Below are 16,450 nucleotides of genomic sequence, written 5' to 3' on the forward strand. Positions count from 1 at the left end.
AGCCTAAAGCTTCATCATCTGCCTCCATTTTTCATTTTATTACTTCACTTCGTCTTATCACATAGGCATTGTGACATCTCACATTATCATGAGAAGAACTATGAGAATAGTACAATATGATATTTGGAGATAAAGAGAAACCACATTAATAAAATTTTTATTATAGTTTATTGTATAATTATTCTATTTTCTCATTAATCATCATTAATCTCTTACTGGCATAATTTATATATCTTATATATTTATATATTTTTATATTTTTTATAATCAATTATGTATGTATAGGAAAAAACACAGTATATATAAGTTTTGCTATTATCCACAATTTTGGGCATTTGCTGGAGGTGTGTTAGATTGTGTCTCATGAAAAAGGGGAACTTAGAGTACTTTTTGCAATGTTTTCTGCAGAAACAACATAAAACTAATTCAGTCTTTAATGTGACTGACTTAAGTGGTTTATTATGACTCTTGATATTTATTAAATTTTCTTGCAGTTTCACTGCTCATTCTTGGAAAAAACATACTTGATCTAGCTCTAATATTTCCAGTTTGTGAATATTTCTTGCCAAGAGTTAGGTACCGAAATGAGTGTAGGTCTCCTTTCTTTGTTGGACCCACACCAGCTGGCCTCTACCACAGCAGCTGACTCCACAGAGTTAGTTAAGCCCTATTCTTCTCTTTCACACATTGCCCTCCCTTCTGGGTGATCAAAGCACCTCATGCCAAAATTTAGTTTAGAGTCTTTGCTTTGGGGCAAAGAGAGTTTTCAGTCACTCAGCATAGCCTATCACAGAATTATGCTTATAAAATCCTGGGTGATATAGCTTCTTTTTTTCTTTTTTCTTTTATTTTTGAAATAATATGGATTAATAAAGGAACATCATTGTAAGACTTAATCAAATAAAAGAAATTTTATACTAAAAATTAAACCCAAATATTGCAAGCATTATTTGCAGATAAATATGACTAGTTATATAATGAAGATTTTGTTTATAATATTTTCTCTAATTTTATTATGCTTTTATATTAGCCATTTTATTTAAACCTGCAAAAAGAAATATGTGAGAAACAGTAATAATTATGAGATGCATTTTTCCCCCAGCTACTCAGTGCCACTCACTCCCACTATGTTAAACTGTCTGATATACTCACATTCTATGTCACCTGCCACTTAACAGGAGCCTCAGACAACATCATTATCAATATTTCTAACACATTATCTCTAGTCATTTTATATATTTATGTTGTTTTATATTCTCAACATCTCCCTGAGGCAGTTATAGTTTGATTCTGTACCCCAAAGTTTCCTTCATCAGAAATTTGTACCTCCATGTGGCAGTTAGACGTGGTGGTACCTAGAAGGTGTTGAGCCTAGTGAGAAGTGACTGGAAGTACTATACATAGAAGGGATTCATGTGTTTCTCAGGGGATATTTGAGTTAGCTCCTTGAAGAGTGAGTGCTTATGAAAGAATGATCCTGACAATCATTCATTGGCTTCTGATCTCTCTATGTGGTTTCCCCTCTAACATGTGTTAGCACTGTTACACATTCACTACAAGTTCTCACCAGAGGCCAAAACATGGAGCTGCCTTGTCCTGGACTTTCAGCTGCCATAACTGTGATCTCAATAAATTTCTTTTTTAAGTACATTGTCAAGCCTCAGCTATTCTGTTATAATAATAGAAAAGAGACTAACCCTACTATTATTATTCTTATATAGTAGAAATGCTAAATGATTTGTTTAAACTCACAGTTGCTAGGTGAGACACTTAAGACTTAAACTTAGGTAGTCTGATTTCAGAATGTGTTCTGTAAATGGAATCAAATCCTTTCACATTTCAATAGCCTCTAATCCCAGCATCCTGATCCCTAATTCTTGGATCTGCAACAAACTTTCCTTCCTATTTCTTTCCATATTAATATTGTTACTTTAACATCTCCTCTGTGAACTCCACCTCCCAATAACATCCACCACTTTCACATTCCATATATAAACATGAAGGAGAAGTCCAGTGGGTGAAACCAAGACAAATAAAGGTTAACTATGTTGCCTAATAATATATTAAGGACCTCTAACAATGGTTTCCTGCCCACTCTTATTTTCTTCTATTCATGTTAAATCCTGAAGTTTTCTTCCTTAGAGGGTCAACTGTGTTGCAATGTTGGGAAAAAAAATTCTGAATTGAAATTGCTGTAGTGTTCACTGATCACAGAACCATACTTCTTTTCAAGTGCTCCAGAACTCAGGCTTCCTGTGTATCAAGATTAACTTTCTACCCTGTGAATTATTCAACAGAATAGTGAAGTAGTCTGGTACTACAAACATGACTGCGTAAGCAGGGTAAGAGAAGAGGAGGTTCCAAGTTCAAGGCATTTTCCTATTGCCTCCTAAATTAAATGATCATCTTCAAGTTCATGAAGGTCGATTACTCTCAATCTTCTGAATTCTTTTTACAAAGCTTTTTTGTATTATTTTTAAAAAGATGTTATTGGCAGATTCTTGTATTTTATAAGCAGTACTTTCAGATAACTTTTCAACACAGGAGTGAAAAAAAAAACTAAAGGGACTTTGTCCTTTGAGTTGTTGTGCACTAGAGTTGCTGATTTGTAATGAGGACTGTCAGATTTTACTCTCTTAGTACTGAGGATTGGCTTACAAGAAAGACAAAGGGAATTTAATGAGTCACCAGAATGACTTCATGCATGTATTTTATTGGTGAAACTTTCAGAAACATTTCATTGATGATTTTCTCCTTGCTTTAGTCATTTAACTTCATTCAAAGATTGTCAGTATTCTCAAAGAGAGTTGGATTACATATAAAGGAGATTCTTTTGGAGTATGGATTCCAAGATATGTTCCATAAATCTATATTAATTCATATTGAATATTTACTTCTATTTTATAATACTTATAGATTATCAATAGTTTTATATCAAGGAATGAGGTCACAATACCACAGATGACTTTTTAATATTTATAGATATAAATATGCAACTCTGTTTTTCTCCTTTCTCTTCTTCACTGGTAAAATATGATAATGAATTAACAAAAATGGAAACAATTCCTCTTGAAAGTCATATATTCTCTATATATGCCACTAAATTATGATTACAAATATTTGGGAGATAGTATTACAAAATAAAACATATCTAGTTTTCTCTTTCATCCTTGTTTCATCATTGTTTTTGAATTGATATCCTGCTGGCTTCATAAAATGCACTGAAGAAAATTCCTTCATCACACTATTGAAAGTTTCAACTGGTTTTAGAGCCATCTAGTTTTCAAATGTCTAAAAAAATGCACCTATTTATCTTCTGAGCAAGATTTTTTTTGAGGAAAAGACATCAAAAACTTTTTTTCTCTTTTACAGTAATCATCCCACATTATATATATATTTTTTCTTTCAGTTTTGCTAATTTATTTTTGTATAAGTCGTAGTCTGAATCCAGTGTTTTTTAATTCTAATCCATTTAATTTAAGTACAATGACATATCCTTTTATTGTTGACTTAATTATTATTATTATTTTTTTTTTTTAGTTACATCATATATTTTCAACATGGGCACATACTTTCACTTTTTTACTTGCTATTTTATTCCTCCCCTAAGGTCTAGGATCCTCTTTGAAGATAACAAGTGGGTCATTCAGTTTTGTTTTTTTTTTTAATTTCATGGGAATTATTGAGTACTATTTTTATTGATTAATTAGCAATCATTCAACTGCAAAGATATTTTTGTCTTATTTTTATTAATCCCTAGCTTTCAGCTTTTTTGTTTTTGCAGTGCTGGAGATAAAAGTCAAGACCTGGTGAATGCTAAAGAGCACTCTATCACTGAGCTATATCCCCAATCTTTCAGCTCTCTTTCCTTTTGCATTATTATATAGCACTGCATTGATTTATGTTTTACTGTTAATCACATTTTAGCGAGGCAATTTCTTTTTAAATGGACTTTTTACAGGAAATTCTTCTGGGGAAGGAACCAGAAAAGTGTTCTGGGAAGAAAAGTTTTCTATGATAATTCAAAGTTTAAAATGCAAGTTCTTATGAAAAGAAATTACATGTGCAAGGAAGTCACCAGCTGTGTAAAAATGTTCACAATTTAGAATCTTTTCCACTTTCTGTGGAAGGAACTTAATCTATGGACAGGGTCTTACTTTGAAAGGGACCATGATTTTGTCTCGAATTGGTAGTTTATTCCTTAATTGCTCATGGTATCAAGTGAACATCAGGTAAGCTCCCACCATCATACTGTTCAACTGTTTCTGCTTGTTTCAGCAAGAATATTGGAGTCTGCTTTAGCAGTGTCTCATATGCAGGCTAACAATATGTTTTTATCTGTCTTGTACTTGGTTATTTAATTTCCATAGAACTTACCTCTTTTTAGGTTTATAAATATCTCCTAGATTCATTAAACATAAATTTATATTTTTGCTCCTCATTCTTCTTTTTTGAGAAAGATGATTACTTGAGGAAAAGGGAGTATGAATGCCTTCACTCTATTACCTGAAACAGTAAATATGAGGTTTAAATAAGTTAAAGATATAGTGGCAGCCTGGCTGAACACTCTATATCCAGTGGAGTATGCTGTACTGTGCTAATCTTATTTCTTCCTTTCACTTGCTATGCATGATTTTAACTACTTTAAGAACTGAAATAAAGTATCCCACATTTAACCAGGATACTGAGAATGAAAACTGCATCATGCTGCCTACAGTAGCATCAGTCAGTGCTCTTACCTTATTTCTGTTTCCGAAACTTTGCTATTCCTTTGTTTTTATTGCCATGACATTCAGTCTTCTACCAGGTAAATTGAATTGTTCATTGCAAGAAGTTTTCAAAAGACCATCCAATTTTTTCATTGCATAGTATTAAAAGATAGATAGTTTGTGCCTTTTAGACATGAGGTATTCATCAAAATTTCCTGTTAATGCAGAAATATTCAGAGATAAAATGATTATTTTACAAGAGTTGTAACCTAAGAAGTTCATTCTAGTTGGTATGAACTGACAGGATGGTAAATGTAGCCAGGTAAATTAGGACTGGATGAGGTATGTCACTGGGTCATGCCCTGGAAGGTTGCACCTTCCCTATGTCCTCTCAACTCAGCTTTCTGATGCTTCTGAGCTCAGCAACTTTCCTATGCAGGACCCTTCCGCAGTGACGTATTCCCTCACCTTGGACCCAGGGTAATGAACTCAGTCACCTATGAACTGGGATCTATGAAATAATGAGCACCAAATAAATTTTTACTTACCTTAGTTGTTCTTATTGGGTACTCTGATCACAGTGATGCAAAAGTTGCTTAAAATAGAAATTGGTACCAAGAGTGGGGCTGTTGCTGTGACTAACTTGATTATTGATTCAGAAACTTTGGTAATGGTTTTCAGGAAGAAATACAGGCTAGCAAAGCCTTAGCTCACTGGGTGATTCTGGTGGAGCTCTAGAAGATCATAATGCTGACAGGAGTTCATACTGTGCTCATGAAAATTTTGAGGGAAATAAGGATTCTGCTGGGGACTGAAAGAGAGACCATTTTTGTTATATGCTATAAAAGAAGTTGGCTACCTTTTTCCCATATCCTCAGACCTTTCTTGAGGATGAATTTAAAAGTGATGGATTAATTAATATAGTGGAGGAAATCTTAAGGCAGCATAGAATTAAGACAGTGGCAAGATGTTTAAGGTAGCTTTTAGACAGGCATAACTGAATAATTTTAAAACTTGAGGTTTAACGATATAAGTTTGTATAAAGTTGGAAGCAAGGAATGTTGCCTGTTAAAGAGATTATAGCTGAGTACTAAAGTGATGTTAAGTACTTCACACAAAGATAATAGAAAAGATACCTAAGGCATATCTCAGTAATTTGTAAGAACACAACTACCATAGTCTTCAGAATACAGATGAGAAAATCCCTTTGAGAACAGATCATGGGAATAAGATGTACTCCATGTTTGTAGAAACATGTCAAAATATACTCTACTGTCATGTGTAACTAAAAAGAACAAATAGAAAATTAAAGAGAGATCATGGGAGCACCCTGCTAGCGCAGGATGGATTAAGAAACTGTTTTATCATGCTGAGCCACACTGGCACTTACAGCTTGCAACAGCCATGATTCCAGGTGGCCCAGATATTGAGCAAGGTGGCAGCAGACCTTGGCATCATTCTGTGATGCTGCTTCTACAGGAATACAGAATGCAAAGTTAAGGGGGTCATAGAGGCTTCCATTGAGATTTCAGAGGAAGGCCTGGGAGACCAGACAATATGTAGTAAAGCCAGAGTCCCTGTGGGCTGCCCCTGAGAGACTTATGTATGAACCTGTGAAGGTGAAGCTGAAATTTGAATGAAGTCTCCAGGTACTAAGTGTTGCCAGTAATGCCAACTGTATGCCAAAATAAGCTGCAGGCTTTTCAGAGAGCCAGGCTAAAATAAAGCCCATGTGTGCTGGAACCAGGCAGGCCAAAGAGACTCAAGTTCTTTGGAGGCATATCTCACAGGCATTTCTCCTAGCTGCTGAATGTCGAGTTACAGGTGGTGTTCCATGACCTATTTGCACAGGTGGGTTTCTTTCTTATCTCAGCACCATCCCTTCTTTTTCCAACTTTATTCCTTTCTTTTGGAATGTGAATGTTTACTCCATAACACTGTACATTGAATAACTTGCTTTTGTTTTTCATACAAACTCACAGCCAAGAGTTGGCCTTGCTTTTCAGAGGAGACTTAGGGTTTGGATTTTGGGCAATGATAAGACTTTTAAGACAATGGGACTTTTAGCAATGGGCTAAATGTATTTTGATTGTGAGGGTCAGGCAGAATGTTATGGTTTGTAAGTGTCCCCTCCAAAACTACTGTTAATATAGGCATATTCGGAGGTTAAATGATTGGATTATGAAAGCTGTAAGTTATCAGTCCATCCTACTTTAAATGGTGAAGAGGTAACAGTAGGCAGGTAGGGCATAACTGGAGGAGGTATGTCACAGGGGTCCTGCCCTGGAGGGGTGCATCTCCCCCATAGCCCCTCCCTTGACTCTACTTCCTGATCCTGAGCAACTTTTCTCTGCTGAACCCTTCTCCCATGATGTTCTGCCTCACTTTGAGCCCACAGCAGTGGAATTGGCCATCTGTGTACTGAGCTCTCTGAAACTGAGATCCCCATATTAGCTTTTCCTCCTCTAATTTGTTCTCATAATATAGTTTGGTCACAGCAATGCAAAAGCTGACTGAGAAAGCACCCTAAGATTCCTTGAATTTCTCATCTTAAATTTTTTCCCTTAAAGATTTGACCCATTTTGAAGTATCATGCCCATCCTAAATAAGACCCCTCCCCACCAATAGTTTAAAAGAACTCTCCCCACATCCAACACTGTTAAAGTTTTGTAGGGTGATGTTTCCCCTTAAAGAAGTAAGCAAGAGTTAGATTATTCTTACAAATAGGTAGTGTTAATTACAGATTCTGAAGTCAACTTCGACTACCCTATTGCCCATTCTTCTGCCAGTGTTTCCTGCTTTGCCTGGTCCCCAGCTTATAGCTATAATATAAAACTATGCTTATAATTTTTATTTGTAAAGTATATTTCTTCCAAGCAATTTTGATAAATCATACATCTTTACTAGACAGCCGTTTAGGAGAGTAGAAATTTTGATATAGTAGAGAACACCTCATAGTAGGGCATCCCACGGAATTCCTCAGCAAAATTGTCAATGATATGAAAAGTAAGGAAAGTGAGAAACTGCGACAAGCAAGAAACGTCTTAAGAGACATATCAATAAATGTCAGGTACGAGTCTATTATGGAATTCGCAACAGTAAAAGATCATTGGGTAAATATTAAGAAATTCCAAATATACTAAATATACTATGTAAAGAGGTTACTAAATAATAATATTTCAATATTGTTTCATTAATGATATTAAAATTAAAGGATAATGTAAGATGGTAGAAGGAAATTTGGGTATGGTATATGTAGGTAATCTCTGGTCGCTCCTCATTTATTCTGTATATCTAAATATCTGAAAAGTAAAAGGAAAAAATCTTTCAATGACTATCTTCTCATAAATCTAGGTTTATAATCTGGAGTTTTTGATCTCAGTTTTTTTTTTTTTTAATGAGTATCATCTCTCTATGTGAACATATTCTTCCTTTCCTCCCCTCCTGATAACAAAATAAATACCAAAATCAAGAAACATGAACCTTATGATATCCTACTGATGTCAAGTGCCTGTTTGAAATCTCATTCTTTCTCCAAATTTCCTGCCTCTGTACATCCTGTTCTATATCAGTTATCTGCCAAGTTCCCTTTCACTTCATAAATTCTTTTCCAGTCCCTGGCACAATGACTAATTATTTTCTCTTTGTATCAAAGTAGCTACATTTTGTATTTCTACAATAAGCAGAAAAACAATCATGAAACAGAACTACTTAAGAGATAGATAGGACTAAGACAGTGGCATATTTGAAAGAATACAGTCTTTATATTTGAGTGTTATAACAATGTGTTCTCATGCAACATATTCAACACCCCTGAGCCTAATTTTTTTATATCTATGAAACAAAAATATTGATCATTTTAGAATTTTTATCATAATTATTCAAATAAGGTGATAGTCATTATGGTCTGTAGGTAAACATTATTCTAGTCAATAATTTAAGAACCATGTTAGAATAAAGCAAAAATGTTTTGTGGCAATAGAAAAAAATACACAAATTCAGATTTTGAGGCTTATCATTTTCTGAAGAAAACAGCACCTATAATGGAGCAAGTCACAAGAATTCATTAAACAAGAATTAAACAAGAGGTGGCATTCATTAAGACAAATAGAAAAAGATAAGTTAATGAACAGAATCATAAAACAGCATGGAACGTTTGGGTATATTCACATAATTCATCATTGTTAGAACATAAATTGCAAGTAGGTGAGTGGCACAAGGTGACCTTTGGAGGTTAAGTAGATGGTGGCCACGTGGAAATACTTGAAATTATTTTGTGTAGACACATGGGGCATAACATAGGATGCTCCTGGAGAAAAGGAAAAAGGTATTATTTTTGTAGTAGTAAACTCACAGCAGTAAGAATTAATGAAGAGACCTAAAAATATATTAAATGTGTTATACTGAAATAAAAGGGATAATTTTTTATCTAATAAGTCAATTGTAGTGGACCTTAAGAGATGATATTTATAAAAGGATGCTATTTAGCTGGTCAGACTGGATATCTTTTGAGGATTAGCTATCATTTGTTTGCAATCCAAAACTTGAAATTGAATTAAATGGAATAAAGTCATAACTATGTCAAACTCATTACTAATGGCAAATATTGATTCAATATTCTCTCTTTAGCACTATATTAATACCATATTAATAAGTACATCCATTCCATCTTCTGTCACTTTTGTTTCATGTGAGGATTTACCCTGTAAACCTGAACACAGAGTAATATTTTCAAATTAAGTTTAGAGAGACAAAAACATAACCATCATTATTCCAAACATGTTCAGGTTGCAACAAATGTTATTCTTTGGATGGAAATTATGGACAGAATAATTAAAAACTGGCAAATACTCTGTAGATTAAACAGACCTTACATGTTTTATCTGTTTTGTTTTGATTTGGAGGAAAGGGCAGGAGACTGTATGGAAATAAAAAAATAAGAAAGCTAATATTTGTTTCATAAATAGTGCCTGGTGGCACTTGTGCATTGAGTAATTATGAATGTTCATGTGAAGAGAGGAAAGTAAGATTTCAAAGCCAAACAGATTGCCTGTTTCATTTGAACATTACAGTCAGACTGTAAAACAGGTATTTCAGACTCCCAAGCCTCTCCTACTTGCTCATATGAATGGATATACACCAGAAATGTGGTACGGAAATCATTGACTCAGAGGAAGTAACTAGATAATTCTCTGGCCCAAATGGAAATTTGGTGAATAGGAAAGTAAATTTTATTTCATATTATAGTCAGTTTTCTTTGACAAATCCACAAGGTAAATATTGGAAACATAGACAAATTAGACAAACCATTTTCCTTTCAACTTCCCCAAAATTCCTATGACCAGAATCCAGCTGGTTCAAAGGCCTTTTTAACCTACATTATTCAGAGCCTATACACATTTGCTTTGACAAGCTTTACCTAAATTTAATTTTTTGTTGCAAATTTTTATAAGGATAAATTCATCAAGTATAAATTACCTGTCATGATTTTATGACTTCCATTACCCTTTCATCTAAGAAGCTCATTGAATTTTGCATGATGCAAAATCCAAACTCAAGTGGGAATATGAGCAAAGTATTACTAGATTTTATTTTCCTAAACAGAATTGTATACTATACCCTATATAAAAGTTTTAACCAAAAGCAAGTTTTGATAATTAACAGTTTAAAAAGCATTTTGTTTATAAGTGAAACTTTTGCTTTAGACAAAATTGATTTCCTATATACAATGATTTTTTAAAAATTCACTTTTCTGCCTAATGTTCATAAAGAACCAGTCATGGTAAGAGAGAGAAATAGAGACAATACCATGTAACAATCTCCCTTACTATGAATTTGTTTAAGTTTGATTTTTAAAATCATCATTTGAAGTACGTGTGGCAAAGACCTCCCACTCTGTAGGCTCTCTCTTCACATTGTTGACTCTTTCCTTTGCTAAGAAAAAGCTTTTTAGTTTGAATCTATCCCATTTATCGATACCCATTTTCATTTCTTGTGCTTTGGGAGTCATGTTAAGGAAGTCTGGTCCTAAGCCGACGTGATGAAGATTTGGACCTACTTTTTCTTCTCTTAAGTGCAGGGGTCTCTTGTCTAATTCTTAGGTCGTTGATCTATTTTGAGTTGAGTTTCGTGCACAGTGAGAGATAGGGATTTAATTTCATTTTGCTGCAGATGGATTTCCAGTTTTCCCAGCACCATTTGTTGAAGAGGTTATTTTTTTCCCCATTGTATGTTTCTGGCACCTTTGTCTAGTATGAGATAACTGCATTTATGTGGATTTGTCTCTGTGTCCTCTTTTCTCTACCATAGGTCTGCTTGTCTATTTTGGTGCCAATACCACACCGTTTTTGTTACTATTGCACTGTAGTATAGTTGAAAGTCTGGTATTCTGATACCCTCTGGTTCACTCTTTCTGGTAAGGAATGCATTGCTTATTCAAGGTCTTTTATTCTTCCAAATGAATGTCATAATTGCTTTCTCTATTTCTATGAGGTGCATCATTGGAATTTTAATTGAAATTGCATTCAATTTGTATAGCACTTTTGGTAGTATGGCTATTTTGATTCTGCCTATCCAAGAACATGGGAGATCTTTCCATCTTGTAAGGTTTTCTTTAATTTCTTCCTTTAGTATTCTGTAGTTTTCATTGTAGAGGTCTTTCACCTCTTTTGTTAGATTGATTTCAAAGCATTTTAGTTTTTTTGAGGCTATTGTGAATGAAGTAGTTTTCATAATTTCTCTTTCAGAGGATTCATCACCTATGAATAGAAATGCATTATATTTATGAGTGTTGATTTTATATCTTGCTACTTTGCTGAATGTGTTTATGAATTCTAGAAGTTTTCTGGTGGAATTTTTTGGTTCCTCTAAATATAGAACTATTTCATCAGCAAATAGTGATAATTTGAGTTTTTCTTTTCCCTTTGATTTCTTTGGTCTGTCTAATTGCTCTGACCAGAGTCTCCAGAATTAATAAAGAACTCAAAATCTTTACACCAAGAATACAAATAACCCAATCACTAAATGAGCTAAGGAAATGAGCAGACAATTCACAAAAGAATATCTACAAGCAATCAACAGACATATGAAAAAATGTTCAACATCTCTAGTAATAGGAGAAAAACAAGTCAAAACTACCCTAAGATTTCATCTCACCCCAATTAGAATGTTTATTGTCAAGAATACAAACAACAATAGGTGTTGGTGTGGATGTGGGGGGAAAGGCACATTTGTATATTGCTGGTGGAGTTGCAAATTGGTGCAGCCACTCTGGAAAGTAGTGTGGAGATTCCTTAGAAAACTTGGAATGGAACAACCATATGACCCAGCTGTCCCACTCCTTGGCCTATACCCAAAGAACTGAAAATCAGCATAGTACAGTGATGCAGTCACATCAATGTTTGTAGCAGCTCAATTCACAATAACTGAATTGTGGAACCAACCTAGATGCCCTTCAATAGATGAATGGATAAAGAAACTTTGGTATATATACACAATAGAATATTATTCAGCCATAAAGAATAAAATTATAGCATTTGAGGTAAATGGATGGAGCTGGAGAATATCATGCTAAGTGAAATAAGCCAATCCCAAAAAAAACAAACACTGAATGATTTCTCTGATAAGTGGAATATGATACAAAACTGGGAGGGGGGGCGGTGGTTAGGAGAGAATGAAGGAAGGATGGATTGTGTAGAGGAAAATGAGGGGTGAGAAGGTGGTGGGGAGAAAGGAAAGATAATAAAATGAAACAAGTACCATTTCCCTATGTACATGTATGATTACACAAATGGTGTGACTCTACTTCGTGCATAAGCAGATAAATGAAATTTGTACCCCATTTGTGTACAATGAATCAAAATAATAATATCTTTTTAAAAATCACCATTTGATTCCACAATGACTTTAAATGTATAGAACAGTAGCAAAGGGAAGTACACAGTATTCCTGTCTGTATCACACTCAGTCTCCCTTACCACTGTTGTCTTATATTACTATAGCACGTAAGTCACAACTAATGGCTGATATTGACACATAATGAATGATTAAAGTTCAGACCTTATTTGTATTTCCTTAATTGTTACATATTGTCCTTTTCTGTTCTAGAATCCCATTCTGAAGACCAGACTCTGGCTCCTCTAGACCATGGCGTTTACTTGGACTTGCCTTATGTTTTGATGCCCTGAACAGTTGTAGCAGTTTTTGGCAGAATGTTCCTTTGTTTAGGACTATTTGATCTCTCTTTCATGATTAGACTATGGTAATGGGTGTACAGGAGCAAGACCATAGGAGAAAGCACACTTTTCAACACATTTCAAAAGTTCCTGCTATCCAGATATCTTGTCACTGACTCCAGGGAGTTTTTGCTTATTCTCTTTACTGAAAAGTCATTCTCCCTCAGGCTTTTCCATTACTGTTTTTAAAGAAGGAAGTCACAGCCATTATAGTCCTTTATAGTCCTTACTTAGAGGAGGGCCATTATAGTCCATTTATCAAGAGGGAAGAATTTATATAATTATTTGTACAAGGTAAGTATCTAATTTTCCCAGGCCAAACTGCCAAACTTGACCTGTATCTCCAGAGTTTGGGAAGTCAAAATAAATGAATATTAGGTGTAACACATAAAAGGTCAGGAGCTTTATGTAACTATTAATCTTTTAATTTTATGGATAGTACAGTAAGATTAGACTAATTAAAGTTAAGATAACAAAGCTTTTAAGGAGTAAAGAGGTAATTTTAACCTATCTTTGTTTGGCTCTAAACCTATTACTTTTTATCACTTTCTAAAGAAGAAACATTGAGAAAGTTTTGTCTTTCTTTTAAGTAAGTTGGTTTGTTTCCAAATTCGCTAATTCCCTGGCACTCACTTGGCTCTCCAGATGGTTGTTGAGTGCTGTGGGACACCCAGGGCTGACACAACCGTCCCACGCAGCACACAGGTGCACCACTCCTTGGCAGGCAGCTCACACCCAGCTGCTCTGTTCGGGGAGCAAGGGATGGAGGGTCCTTTTCCTCAGTCAGAAAGGGCCTCTGTTGCCTTTAGGCTGTCTTTCCTTCTGGGTGAGTCCCAAAGCCAGCCTGTCAGTTGCAGAATACACCCCAAGGAACAAAAGGAGTTAACAACCTCAGAAACATTAGGCAATGTTCCTATTGTACCTGTGAACACTTCATCAGCTCTAGAAACAGACAGCTTGCGGTTTGGATTTTGATGTGTCCCAAGGAGACGACACATGGAGAAGAGAAAAGGATGGATTGTTTAAGCAGGAAGAATGAGCAAGAGGTGTGTGTTAAAAACCAGCACAGCTATTTTGGGGATGTTTGTGGCCGGATTGCATGGAGAACAAAGAATCAGTGAGAGGGATTGAGAGGGAAGGAAACAACTTAGAACAAAAGAAAGAGAATGTATGAATGGTAAAAGAACTGGGAAAACAGAATGGGATACTAGAGATTTTCTGCTAAGCATTCTTTTAATACCAATTAAATGCTTTTCAGTTTGAAAAGCATATATGCAAATGCCTAGAACAGAAATACAATGTGATAACATCGAGAACCACAATATTATTAATATTCCCTGATTTAAAAAAAAAAAAAAACTGTAAAATAAAAGACAATGTTATTATATGCCAGATACCACTTTTAAATAAGGAAATATGGACAGTATTTGTGTGAAGTAATTTTATACTCAGGATTAGAGAAGAACATAACTAAAGGAAAAAGGTACTTTGTTTTCATCTATATTACCTTTTAAAAATAACCATAATACAAATGGAAACTGTTAATGACAAATATCCTGGTATCTTGCTTTATATCATCCTTTACATTATTATGAAACTACCTTTATTTATTTTTAAAAAATATTTTCTAGAGCAATTTTAGATTCACAGCAAAATCGAGAGTAGGAACACAGGTCCCAAACATCCTCTGACCGCACACATGCACAGCCCTCCTTGTTATTGCATCCCTATCAGAGTGATCCATTGGTTACAACTGCTGAACCTCTGTCGTTACACCATGATCACCCGAGATAGTTTGCATTAGTGTCAACTCTTGCCGTTCTTCATTCTTTAAGTTTGGACAAAACAATGTGACCACCACTATCTACTAGTATAGAATTACATAGAGTAATTTTGATGCATTAAATCCTCTGTTTCCAACTTCTTCATCTTTCCTTCCACCTATAACCCCTGTCAGCCATTGACTTTTATTAAGGTCTCCATAGTTCTGCCTTTTTCAGAGTATTATATGGTTGATGTCTGAAAAGGGTAGTCTTTTCAGATTAACTTCTTTCAGTTAGTAAAATGTATTTACTTTTCCTCTGTGTCTTTTCATGATTTGATAGGTCATTTCTTTTTAGCACCAAATAATATTCCTTTGCCTGGATGTATCATGATTTATTCACATATTCACCTTAGTTGCTTCAAAGTGTTGACAATTATTGATAAGTTGTTGTAATGATCTGTGTGTAGGTTTTTATGTCAATAGGAGTTTTTAACTACCATGTGAATATCAATGAGTGTAATTCCTGGATCTTATGGCTAGATTATGCTTCTTGATAAGAAACCATCTTTGAAACTATCCTAAGATTTCATCTCAACCCTATTAGAATGACTATTATCAAGAACACAAGCAATAATAGGTGTTGGCAAGAATGTGGGGGGAAAAGGCACACTCATACATTGCTGGTGGAATTGCAAATTGATGCAGCCACTCTGGAAAGTAGTATGGAGATTCCTCAGAAAATTTGGAATGGAAACACCATTTGACCCAGTTATCCCTCTCCTTGGTTTATACCCAAAGGACTTAAAATCAGCATACTACAGTGACGCAGACATCAATGTTTATACTAGCTTAATTCACAATAGCTAGATTGTGGAACCAATCTAGATGCCCTTCAATGGATGAATGGATAAAGAAACTGTGGTATGTATACACAATGGAATATTATTCAGGCATAAAGAAGAATAAAATTATGGCATTTGCAGATAAATGGGTGGAGTTGAAAAATATCATGATAAGTGAAATAAGCCAATTCCACAAACCGAAGGTCAAATGTTTTCTCTGATAAGTGGATAATGATACCCAATGGGGTAGGGGGATAAGAGATGAATTAAGGAACTTTGGATTGTGTAGAGGGAAATTAGGGGGGAGAAGCAGGGGGGAGGAATACAGTGAATTGAGACAGACATCATTACTCCCTGTGCATGTATGATATATGAATGGTGTGAATCTACATTGTGTAAAATCATAGAAATGAAAAGTTGTACCCATTTGTGTAGAGTGAATCAAAATATGGTATGTAAAAATAAAATTTGAAAAAAAACTTCAAAAATTTTAAAAAGGAAGAGACCATCTTTTTAAAAAAGTGCTTGCTATTTTGCATTCTCACTAACAATAATTGAGAATTTCTGTTTCTCTACATTCTCACCAGCTTTTGATATAGTCAGTATTCTGGATTTTGGACATTTTAATAGTGTAACATTGTTGTTATAATTTTTACTGTCTTGATGAAAGATTATGTGCATCAGTAATTTATATGCTTATTTGCCTTATGTATATCTTCTTTGGAGAGGTTTCTGTTGAGGTCTGTGGCCCACTCTTTTGGGTTATTTGTTAACTAATGGCTTACTGTTAAGTGTTCTCTGTATATTTTGGATAACAGTCCTATACCAGGTGTCTATGTAAATCTGTTCTTTTTATCAGTTACTTGTCTTCACTTTATCTTAACATTGCTTCTGGAGAAA

The sequence above is a fragment of the Sciurus vulgaris genome (genome assembly GCF_902686455.1).
Source record: "Sciurus vulgaris genome assembly, chromosome: 3".
Classification (NCBI taxonomy): domain Eukaryota; kingdom Metazoa; phylum Chordata; class Mammalia; order Rodentia; family Sciuridae; genus Sciurus; species Sciurus vulgaris.